Here is a 12,349-nt window from a genome sequence, read left to right as displayed (position 1 = left end):
CATAATACTTGCCATTGTGGTATAATGGAAACACCAATATACCACAACATGCCATTGTAGTGTATTGGAAACACATATTCTGGAATAAAATTAACCTGGGTTCAGATGCATGCTTGCTTATGTACTTGTGTGATCTTGGATAGGTTATCCTAATTTCTTTGAGTGTCAGTATAAACATCGATAAATTCAAAATGTAAGCAACTTAACTGGCCAAGGTTGTAGTTGTAAATAATAAATAACATATATATAGTACCCAGTAAATAGAAAGAATTTTCATAATATTAATTCCAATCCTTAACAAACTCAGATTAATACTAAATAGAGAACAAGTGACTTTGGCTTTCTACTTTGTACAGGATTTCATATTTTATACCTTATTTAGGAAATCATAACTGTGAATAAAATAATTCATAAAACTCATGTTGTCTATGAAATTGTCTCAGGATCATAGACTGCCTTTACCAAAACAACAAATAATTTGCTCCTAGAAGAATTTCTTTTGCAGCATTACATCACTAATACAAACCATCTCCACAGAAAAAAATAATTGCAAGGCACAAAGAAGCTACAGATACAGTTCAGGATAAACATAATTTAGCCAAGCAACAAAGTTCACACATTAATTTATGAGAGTGTCTACAGTTTGCCATTCAAAGCAGATGGCTGAGATCTTGGAATCACCTTACAAGCAATGTAACAACATGCCTGCCTGTTATTATGGCTATGTGCTGCCAGGGATTTGAATCAACTGGAAGAAAACATGATTTATTCAACGACACATTTGTGTCCTACCCAATTGTTTTATCCATAATTAGTACAGACTTATACTTCACAGGTATTCAGCTGAAGTTAATTGAGGTCTTGGCATAAAGAAAAACACTGTAGGTTTTATAAAGCATTTAGACTGCCTGTGTGTTTCTTATAATCATCAACCCACCAAATTTTATTTTTTAAATAACCTCTTGTTTTATTCAGGGATAATAGGAAAGAACATGTAAATAAATGAAATTCACACACAAAAATCCAAATATCTGAAACTCTGAACATATTTTCCCACAAAACTAACAAAAATAATACTTATTATTAGTCAATAAATGTATACTACTTTACATGCATTAGCTCATTTAATACTTACCACAACCCTGTGAGCATGGTTCTGTCATTAACCCCAACGTACAAATGAGGAAATCTGGGCTAGTAAAAGTTGAGAAACTTAACTGAGTTCACAAAGCTGGTAAACTGGCAAATTCCAGTGAATGTACTATTCAACCTTTCCAAAGCCTATTCTTTTAACCATTTCCACCCAGGAACTGTTAGCAAGAATTCAAATTAAATGATTAGAGAGTGTTAGGCCATCATAGATGTTGATCATTGATGATCAACAAAATAACTAAAGGACAAGTAATTGGGGGACGATATATCAAAAAGCAGGATAGTGCATAGATTTTACAAGTGAGGGTGACCTTCAAGATCACTTTGTTCAGTGTCCTCATGATAGAGTCCAAGATAGAGAAGATAAGGAAGATCAAGCCCAGGTCACTTTTTATGGCCTAACGTCTTCTCATAATATCATTGTATAAAAACCTTAATAATATGTCTTCCTAAACAGCTGGAAAAGATTCCATCCTACTTCTGACCTCTACCTTGATTTTGTAAGAAGTCAATAATTTAGATAATGTGCTATGTAGCTTTCTTTTTATTGTTCCGAAATAATCGCCGTATCAGTAAGACCTACACTTTAGTGATCAGCTCTGTGGAAAAGGAAATGAAACATTCTATAAATGGGGTAATTTTCTTCTCTAATGAAGTAAAAAAATAAGCAGTTGGTGAACTAATGTTTAGCATATTTATGGTCATTTCCATACTACTAAAAAAGATACAATATCCCATCTGCTTCTGGCTGCAGAACGGGTTAAGAACACAATTTAACTCTACAATCAACGTTCGTTCCAAAACACCTGGTTGTATAAGAAGGGGGAATTTAGGGATTCAGAACTTTCTCCAGGAAATATCTTCAGTTTAACTTCATCTTCATCTCCATTTTACTCTGCATACTGTCAGCAATTACATGTTCAATTGTCTTTCTTGGACTTTTTTTGCTTTCTAAATATACGCTTTTTTTTCTATGAACATATTTGATCTCTTCAAACTATTTTGCCTCATGCATCAGCTCTGTCCTTTTTGCTGTCTATTATGTTCTCGCTCCTTCATCTGTTGCTGCAACACTTTGCATACCTGACATATAATTCTAATCTATTTCAAAACAACTTGATATGTAGGGAACTCAATCATGCATTCATTCAACAAATATTTATTCTATGACAGGTCTATGTTAGGAGCTGACCGTACAAGAAATCAATATCCAATTCTTCCTCAGTTAAAAGTACTTAAGAAACAGCTATGTGCAGGGTGTTAGGGAAGAAATTGACCCAGTTTGGCTGCCACACATGTCTTCTTCAGGGAAGCAATCCTGAGTTGAGACGTGAAAAATTAGTAAGAAATTTAGCCTGGTAAAGTATTGGGAGTGAAGAGCATTCTAGCCAGAAGGGGTAGCATGTAGTATCTTGATATATAAAGAAACAGTACCAAAGTGCCAATAATTAGACACACTTTAAATTTATTTCCATTTTTATTTTTTACTTTTTTTGCAATCGGTTTTCTCAGGTTGAATACATTTTATAAAGCAAAGGTTTGTCTTTCAACTACTGTCAGCTAAAGTGAGAAATGGCAATAGATTTCAGATCATCAGCACTATCATAGATTTCCTCTAAAACCTTGGGCTAGTCCATTTTTTCATCTGTAAATGAGAATATACTGTCTCAACCCACACAGAGTAGTTGTGATGGTTATGTGAGAAGAATCCATGTTGTACTCTAAGCATTATGCCTTGCACAAATTATTTTATCTGTGATTAATTAATTTCCAAGTCTAGATCAGGTATTCTGGAGGAAAATTAGAGAGATCTGGTTACAGAAAGAGACCAGAAGTCATTTAAAATTTTAATATATTTAAATATATAATTATTTATGTGTTTATATATGTATACACACATACATATATACATATACCCCTGAACACAACAGTTTAGGCTGGGATAAAAGAGCCAATAAATGAAGGAAGTTCACAAAGTTGAGGAGTTAAAACAGGTAAGGGAAGTGCTAAATGAAAGAATGCCACTCTTGGGTTTTTAACCATGACCTGAAATTACATTTGTTCTCAGAACTTGATATCCTAAATGGCTTTAAGAGTCTGGGAACTCGGTATCCCTTTTGTGCCCTCAGTTTGTTCTTTGGGCCTACATACATAGTTATTAAGTCTTGACTGAAAAGCACAAGTCCTTAACCAATCTACAATAGGTTTCCTTTAAGATGCCCCTACTCCACTAAAATACAAGCAGTGTTTTACTTTAAAAAGGCACTTCCTCAACAGAAGATTGATTTTCTACAAGCAAAAGGAGCTATGGCATTTCCTTCTGTAAGCGTGAAGAGAAGTGTTAATTATTTACTAGAGTAAGAGGTAGCTGATTAGGCTAATATGTTTAATATTTACCAGAATCTAACTATCTTTTTAAATAAATGAGCACTCTGTGATAGGTCCAAGTAGAGGATACTTAATGTTTCTGTTTAATCTCATTTTTATCTTAACTACTTACGGGAACAAGTCTTGAGAAGGAAAAGCTACGGGAACAAGTCTTGAGAAGGAAAAGCAAATAAATAAAAGTTTATCATATTAAAGTTGTTAGCCTTATGCAAGTTAATATCTGCAATGCTTGGCAGAGCACGGTGGTTCGTGCCTGTAATCCCAACACATTGGGAGGCTGAGGTGGGAGGATCTCTTGAGCCCAGAAATTCAAGACCAACCTGGGCAGTATGGCGAAACCTCATCTCTATAAAAAATACAAAAATCAGCTGGCCATCGTGGTACACGCCTGTAGTCCCTGCCACTTAGGAGGCTGAGGTGGGAGGATCGCTTGAGGCTGGGTGGTGGAGATTGCCACTGCATTCCTGCCTGGATGACGGTGTGAGACCGTGATCTACTGTATTTCAGGGACCATGATCCCTACTAAACTTTGAATCCCTCTAGGACAAGTCTGTGTCTTATTTTCCTATAGGTTATGCTGAGTCTTATTCTACTGACCCTTCTGTGCTAATGCCATGCCCACCACTGAAGGATTTTTGGATGAATAAAATACGTAGACAAACAAATGAATCAACCATACATACATTCATAAAGAAGCATGAATTATTTACAAAGCACTATATAGCTAAGTATGAAAAAATAAGTGGGATACACATCGTGTCTTTAGTTAATAGAAAAATACAACTGGTTGCTGTGGACTCTGAAATAAAATTAAAATAAGAGTACTGTTTAAATTAAAATAGCTGCTTGGATAGAATGGTTCTTTAAGAGAAATTACACTAACACTGTTTCTATCAACACATTTTTAGCAATCTTATTATTTTTCTATCCTGACATTTGATTTAACGAACACTTATTGACAAATAATGTGTGTTATAAATAAGACTGTTTCTTGCAATTGGCAGGGATTGTGACAATTTAATGGTAACTGTAGATATTTCATGCTTACCAGAATTTCTGATTCATATATGTAAAATTAATTAAAAAATGAAAAAACACTTTATTATCTGGTAGTGTCCAGGCTTTTTCTAAATGTGGTGTCTACAAAAGGAGGAAGGATTAATAGATTATTTAAAAAATTGAGAATCTAGGTTTTTCTAAATAATTACTTTCCAATAATGAGCTCCTTTCTTTAAAACATTTTCTATTTTTGCCGGGTGCAGTGGCTCACGCCTGTAATCCCAGCACTTTTGGAGGCCGAGGTGGGCAGATGACGAGATCAGCAGATCGACTGGTATCTCCTGGCTAACACGGTGAAACCCCGTCTGTACTAAAAATATTTTAAAAATTAGCCGGGCGTGGTGGCGGGTGCCTGTAGTCCCAGCTACTCGGGAGGCTGAGGCAGGAGAATGGGGTGAACCCGGTGGGTAGAGCTTGCAGTGAGCCGAGATAGCGCGCCACTGCACTCCAGCCTGGCTGACAGAGTGAGACTCTGTCTCAAAAAAAAAAAAAAAAAAAAAAATTCAATTTTTTCTTCTTAAAATGACACATGCACATTAATTGCTCAATATTTACTCTAACATTTAAAACATGTAAAATATGATTATTTCCAGAAATGTACAAAAAATGGAATGCATATGTATTATTTTAAAAATCAAACATTAGAAAAGTATATATTGTAGAAAGGAAAATTCCTCCATTAGACTTCAATACAGTGAAAAGTGCTCATCCTATGATAACAGAGAGATCTGGGGCCTGAAGAGAGGGTGTAAGTCATGCTGTAGCTCTCAAAGTGGCTGTCCTATTTACCTGTCAGCAAAGTGGCTGTCCTAGTCACCTGTCAGTTTAGTAATCCAAACAAAGATTTACTCCATCATTTCATCCAATCCATAAATGCAAAACTAAAATAGGATCTCCCAGTCTATTAGATACAGTCATCTGATTGGATTATGGTAATTGATATGATTAGATGAACAATCGAATTAGATAAACTAACCGATATGCTGACATCATGATTTTAAAGCCTGTGATTTTGTTAATTCCACCCTTCTGATTACTACTGGTGGCACTTGAATACAGTAGTTGCCCTTATTTGTGGTTTCACCTTCCAAGATTTCAGTTACCTGTGGTCAACTGCAGTCAGAAAATAGGTTAGTACAGTACCATATTTTGAGAGAGAGAGAGAGACACAGAGAGGGAGAGAAAGAGAGACCCCATTCACATAACTTTAAGTACAGCATATTTATATGTTTGTTCTATTTTGTTATTAGTTATTGTTGTTAATATCTTACTGTGCTTAATTTATACACCAAACTTTCTCATGGGTATTTATCAGTAGGAAAAATCTGTATACAGAGTTTGATACCATCCACGGTTTCAGGCATTCACTGGGGGTCTTGGCAACTATCCTCCAAGAATAAGGGATTACCACTGTGCACAGAATAATTGAGCTTCTTCAGATGCTAGTCCATTTGGGGAGGCAGCCTCAAGAGAAATACAACATAGCTTGCAATAACCCTACCTTTTTCTTTAAATGTAGGATTTGCCAGTTTTATCTCCAAGACTGATGACTTCAAACAGGAACACCCCAGAACATACTGGAACAATTTGACCTGATGACAATTCCTCTTATACAAGACCCGTTGCACCCTTCTTTGATAAGTGAGAGTGCTGGTTTATCCATGGCCACAGTGTCCTTTGCCTAATTAATTATCTTTATCTTGCTAGATGTCACACTGCAAAAACGTCCACTTACACTTTTTACCCAGTTAGAGCTCCCCCTCTTTTTCCCCCAAACTTCAATTCTCTGCTTCCAATTATTCTCAAAATGTTTCCATGTTTGTTTGTATCACCTAAAAGCATTTTTTTCGTTGAATAAATATTTATTTATTTAGTACCACCACATGCATGGCATAGCTAAGAATGAGAGAGAAGAGGGAGAGAAGGAGCCTTAATTTAAAGAAAAAACAAGGGGCAGGGCGCGGTGGCTCACGTCTGTAATCCCAGCACTTTGGGAGGCTGAGGCGGGCAGATCACGAGGTCAGGAGATTGAGATCATCCTGGCTAACACGGTGAAACCCTGTCTCTACTAAAAAATACAAAAAAAAAAAAAAAAGAAAAAAAATTAGCCAGGCGTGGTGGCAGGCACCTGTAGTCCCAGCTGCTCGGGAGGCGAGGCAGGAGAATGGCGTGAACCCGGGAGGCAGAACTTACAGTGAGCCTCGATCGTGCCACTGCACTCCAGCCTGGGTGACAGAGCGAGACTCCGTCTCAAAAAAAAAAAAAAAAAAAAAAGGAAAAGAAAAAACAAATACTAGCATAGCCATGTGCATAAGTAACCATATTTAATGAGGTTTTTAAATAGTAGTTATTACCAAAAGAAAGAAACAAAAAGAACATTTAGAAAACTCAAGGCAGAAAGCAATGACAAACACTTAAAGAGCTCCTGTTCTGCTTCATGGAAGAATAGAAATGAACCTGGCAATGAAGTACATGGAGTAATTGAACATGGTGTGATAAACAGAAAGACTTCAAGGCAGATAGAAACATTTAGTAACAACTTTTTCTTTAATTACAAAAGCAAAATGCTTCATGATAGACCAGAAACCAAACTTGTAGGCAGAAAAGCTAAAGGTTTTAGTGTAGAGATAAATGGGGGTGGGGGGTGGTAGAGAAACCAGAGAATAACATCATTTATAGCACTTCCAAGTATATGTCTACAAAATCTGTTAATTCTTTAAAATAAATACAATTAAAAGGCAGCCAAATTCCCCTAAGGTTTCTAATTTTAGTAGCCTATGAGACATCAGGCACAGGCCTTCATGGCATACATAGACAGCCAACAGAGATGGCACTGGGTAGTGTGCCCCAATCCCTGGATCACACAGTGTTAAAGGATACTAGAGGCAAAAGACATTCTCTCAGTGTGACATAATGATTGGCAGGAAGACCACTTTGTCCCAGATAATCTCTCCCATAAAAGGGTGAGAGGTACTGAAACTCTAGAGTTAATTACCATGTATTGAGAGTGTACTCTTGGGCACATTCATTTATTCATTCATTCAATTTGTCCTTGGACACCTACCTACTTTATGACAGGTATTGTACTATGCCAAGAATGCAAAACTGAAAAAGATAATCTAGCATATATATGTTCTACCCTTCCCTCCTCCATGAGTTCACTCTGCCACCACCACATGCATACATTGCAGTGTCCTTCAGTTGGCTTTTTAAAATCCTTTAGGCCTCAGTTTTAATTTATATCATATCCTTTTATTCCATAAAGATGTTCTCCCCCTCTATTCTCTCTCAAAGAAATCTGCTCTTTTTGTTTTTTTATCTTGGATACCTTAGTTCCAACATGCCATTATATTCTTATTTGTTGATGTCTCTCTGCTAGAATAGAATGACTTTTCTCTGAGGAAGAAACCCAATTTGTTTTGTTTACTGTTATACATTCAATGTCTCACAAAGTGCTGTTGCACTGTAATGTTCTAAAAGTTATGGTAGACTTATTATTGAATATGCATTCAGGAGGGAAACCACCACCGAGCTGAGAATTAGGTATGCTGTGAACTCTTGTCTCCTACTCATTATAGGTGATCAACAGTCCCAGTTTGGCCAGAACTTAGGCATTTCCCAGGAACACAGGATTCTCACTACTTAGGGTTAACTGAGATGGTTGGTCATCCTTGCAAATGAGAGGCATGATTTGCAGGATAATAGACATTACAATGTATGACTGGAATTGTAGTAATTATAATTTACATTTGGATCATACTTTCTAGGTTTTAAGAGATCATTCAACAATAACATCTCCCTGTTCCTTCACAATCCTTTGAGACAGAAAGGCAAGAGACTATGACCTTTATGTTATAGATGATGAAACTGAAGCTCAGAGAATTTAACAGATTTCTCCAGAGTCACTTGCCTAATAAATACAGACATGGTACTGGAAGCCATGCCTTTGGAAAGATTCCTACTGCTATGCCTGATCCAACCAATCACACTGAATAACCAACTCACATAGGAATTAAACCTGTGATCTTGGCCTAATTAACACCACATTTCTAGTAACTATGCAATCTGAGATAAGTGGATATTCATAGCCAACAAACCCGAAATATAGCTACATAAGCTCTTTTATCACTTCTGTAACAAGCGCAATATGTCTGTATCAGGAGTGTTTTCTCTGAACTGGTATATTCTCCAGATCTTTGAAATGTTTTTAGCTGTATGTTTTAGATTTTCAATGTAATGTTGTTGTTGTTGTCGTTAACTGTTTTCTTGCCACCATCTCATTATATGTGTGACCTATGTCTACTCTTTGAAGCTCACTCTATCATTTTGTGACCCCTGTGTATACATAGGGCTTCACTAATGATAGGAATGTTTTCCTTTACCCATTGTTCAGCTCTGAAAGAGCCCTGAGAAATGACCAACTGTAGGTAATTAGAAGCTACTGAAATTAAATATAAGAAAATGTATTCCCCTAAAAAAGCAGAAGGCAAAAAATAAAACTTAGGACAAGGATCTAAAAGGATGTTTTTTAAGTAGTTAGAATGTAATGAATATAAGTAAAACTAACCATATTTTTAAAATGTGGATATTTACTAATAAAATTGTTCCCTGTGTGGCCACTTAGGAAAATGATCACTCATTAGTTGTCTCCTGGATGAGGTAGGACTGTTCTGACAAGAGAGTCACTAAGGGTCAAAAGTAAAGATCTATAAGTTAAAAAGACATCACATATTAGAATGAGTCAATGCTTTTTCATCTTTATGTTAGAAAACTTTAACCTCTAGCTTACCTGAGAGTGAAGCTACAGTAAATATGAAACCCATTAAGAATTAAACCAAAGCATGTAGTGTGTACAGTGAACACCTTCCATAAATAAATTGGTTAAGGGAGATCTATATAATTTTTCTTCCAATTTGGGTGGGAAAGGGAAATACAGAAAGACAAAGTTACTGATTTGGAACTCAAAAATTACATTATTCTGATCTCAAATTTGAAAAGAAGATATCTATTTGGATAATCACGATCTGGGAATAAGTATAAGAAAACGTCTTTCTCAATGGTGAGCCTGGTTGCAGCTCTTGCTGACAAGTATAATAAAGGTTTTCTAACCAAGAATGAACCTCTGCCCTCATCCACTTGCTTTATTTTATGCAGACCTCAAGGGGTGATCCACACATCTGAAAGCAGATGAGAAATAAAAAGCAGTTCACTCCCATTCTAATCCTCCTGTTTTTCTAGGGCATCTCGCTTCTTTCATGGGTGCTTACTTCTTTTTATTTCGAAGGACTAAGTGTTTTTTAGCTTCCGGAATGATCATTTTTCATACATGGATGAAAAGAAAACAGTAAGAATTCTTGTCATTAAGGCTATTTTACTTCAAGGCCAAGAAGAAAATTGTCAAAGAACCAAAGGCCTTCTGTTAGTAAATGCTTTTAATTTAACTATTCTCCCCAATATCAATCTTATAATAAATCAAAATTAAGAAGCAGGCTGTTGACAAGAAAACAGTTGAAAAGTGCTGAAATTGGGATGGTTTAGATGTATTCAGATATGGCATGTTTAATAACACAGCATGTGAAAAGCAGGGGAAACATTTAATAAGCTTGCATTCATGGTAGCATTTTTGTTCTTTAATGAATAATGAGTTAGATTATGCTTGGAGAAAACTCATTAAAGGAAAAACACTCAGTATGATTTGAAAAGATGATCATAAATATTCAAGAATTATAGCAGTAAATAATTACAGTCTCCAAATAAAATAGAAACAACAATATTAATGTTAACCAAAGTCAAGCATGTTAAAAATTGTTAAAAAGCAACATCTAAACTGAAAACATAATAGATCCACTCTTATAGGTAAATAATATAGCATCAAAATATATTTAAAAATCCACTTCTAAAAATAAAAAAGAGAAATATATATGCAGACAATAGTAATATTTTAACAATCCATTATCAGCCCATAAAAATCAAATAAAATACATAAATGAAAACATAGAGAAAACCTCTATTATTATCAACAAAACAGAATTAGTAAGTTATAATTTTAAAAACGATGCTGTTTTAGCCACAAAAATACAATTGCATCTCAAGTGTCAATGGAACAATTAAAAACTGATCAAATATACGGTGGCAAAATGTTATATATTTTATAAAGTAGAAACTTTAGGTAAGTCTAACTAGAATATTTTGAAAAGTAAATTGTTTAGAGATTTAAAAACTTAAATATTTGGTCAATAATAAACTATTTAGAAATTAACAAAAATGAATGCCACATCTTAAATCTAAGAAGTACAATAAAATGTAGTTATAGATCATTTCATGCTTTTAATACTTTAATAGAGTAAATAAGTAGTATTTATAAGTAATTGATATTCTTAAGTATTATTATTTTAAAATAGATAAAATAAGTAGAAATAATATAGAATTCAAGAATTTTAAAAGAAAAAAAAAAGACCCAAGGAAAGCAGAAGGGAGTAAGTACCATAAAGAGCAAAAATTAAAAAGCGGAAACAAAGGGAAATTTAAAAATACACATGCAGTGTTTTTTTTTTTTTTTTCAAAGAAAAGCAGTGACATCACAGTCTCTGAAGTCTAATGAAGAAAGAAAAATTTAAAAGGAACTAGGCAAACAGCAGAAAAGGAAATTTAAAACATTTAAGGGAATATGTACATAATACGTACATGCTTACAAATAATTTTTAAATTTCCACAAAATAGATTGTCTTCTGAAAATATATAAAATATTAAAATTGGCTAATAAGAAGTATAAAGCCCACATAGATCATTTATATAGGGAAAAAACCTGAAAAATATGTATCCACAAGAAAAACTTTAGAGCCAGTACTAATACTCATTATTTTTCTCACACTTTTAGGAAATAATTTTCATTTTACTTAATTCATCTCAAAATATTAGAAACAGGAGACAAAGTTACCTGCTAAGCGTGGGGCAGAGCTATGACACAGGCCAATGGTGTTCTACTGTTTCTTACTGTACAGCAAGTCTGATTCTCTCTGGTTTGACAAAGCATATATTTCTATAAAAATACGTTTTTTTTTAAGCCCATGTTATGGTGGGGGGGATACAAAAGCTCAGTGAAACAAAATAATTTACCCAAGGTGATCTAGTGGAAGATTCACATCTGTCTGTTTTAAAGTTGATACTCTTTCTGCTACTTTGCACTATTCATGAGCCCTGAATCATCGACTTTTAGCCAGCACTCATATCCTGACAGTAATTCTGCAGTTACCACCCCACTAAGAGTTCACCCTCATTTGTATTCTATAACCACACTTAGCTCTCAAGCCTCAATTCTATTTGATAGTGCAAAACTGAATTCTTTTAAGTCAAGACAATTTAGTTACTTCTGGTTTAAACTGGATTTCTTCGGGGAAACTACTCAATCACTTCAGAATTTCTCTCAGGACTTTTCCCTCTTTTCTTTTTCTATCTCTTCTCTTTACGGTGATGAAGCTCTGGGGGTTCTGGGGTGAGGGTGAGGGGCTTACACAGACTCTGGGTGTAGGCAGAGGGGGACCTGGTTCATGACTGCTTCTTTGCTAGTGTACATGCCTTAGGATACTCCACTCTTCCATTGGCTCAGGCAAGGCAGGAAATGACCATTATCATTGCCCCCAGATTTAGCCACCTTCTGCTCATCCCCTGATACAGAAGCCCTGGACCTCTGGGACCTCCAGCAGCTATGCTAGCTCTCATCTTTAAGTTCTTTTCTTGCACCACTCATTGG

Source organism: Hylobates moloch, unplaced genomic scaffold (genome assembly GCF_009828535.3).
Source record: "Hylobates moloch isolate HMO894 unplaced genomic scaffold, HMol_V3 SCAFFOLD_12, whole genome shotgun sequence".
NCBI classification, from domain to species: Eukaryota; Metazoa; Chordata; class Mammalia; order Primates; family Hylobatidae; genus Hylobates; species Hylobates moloch.
The sequence above is the reverse complement of the archived record's forward strand: the minus strand, read 5'-3'. Positions refer to the sequence as shown.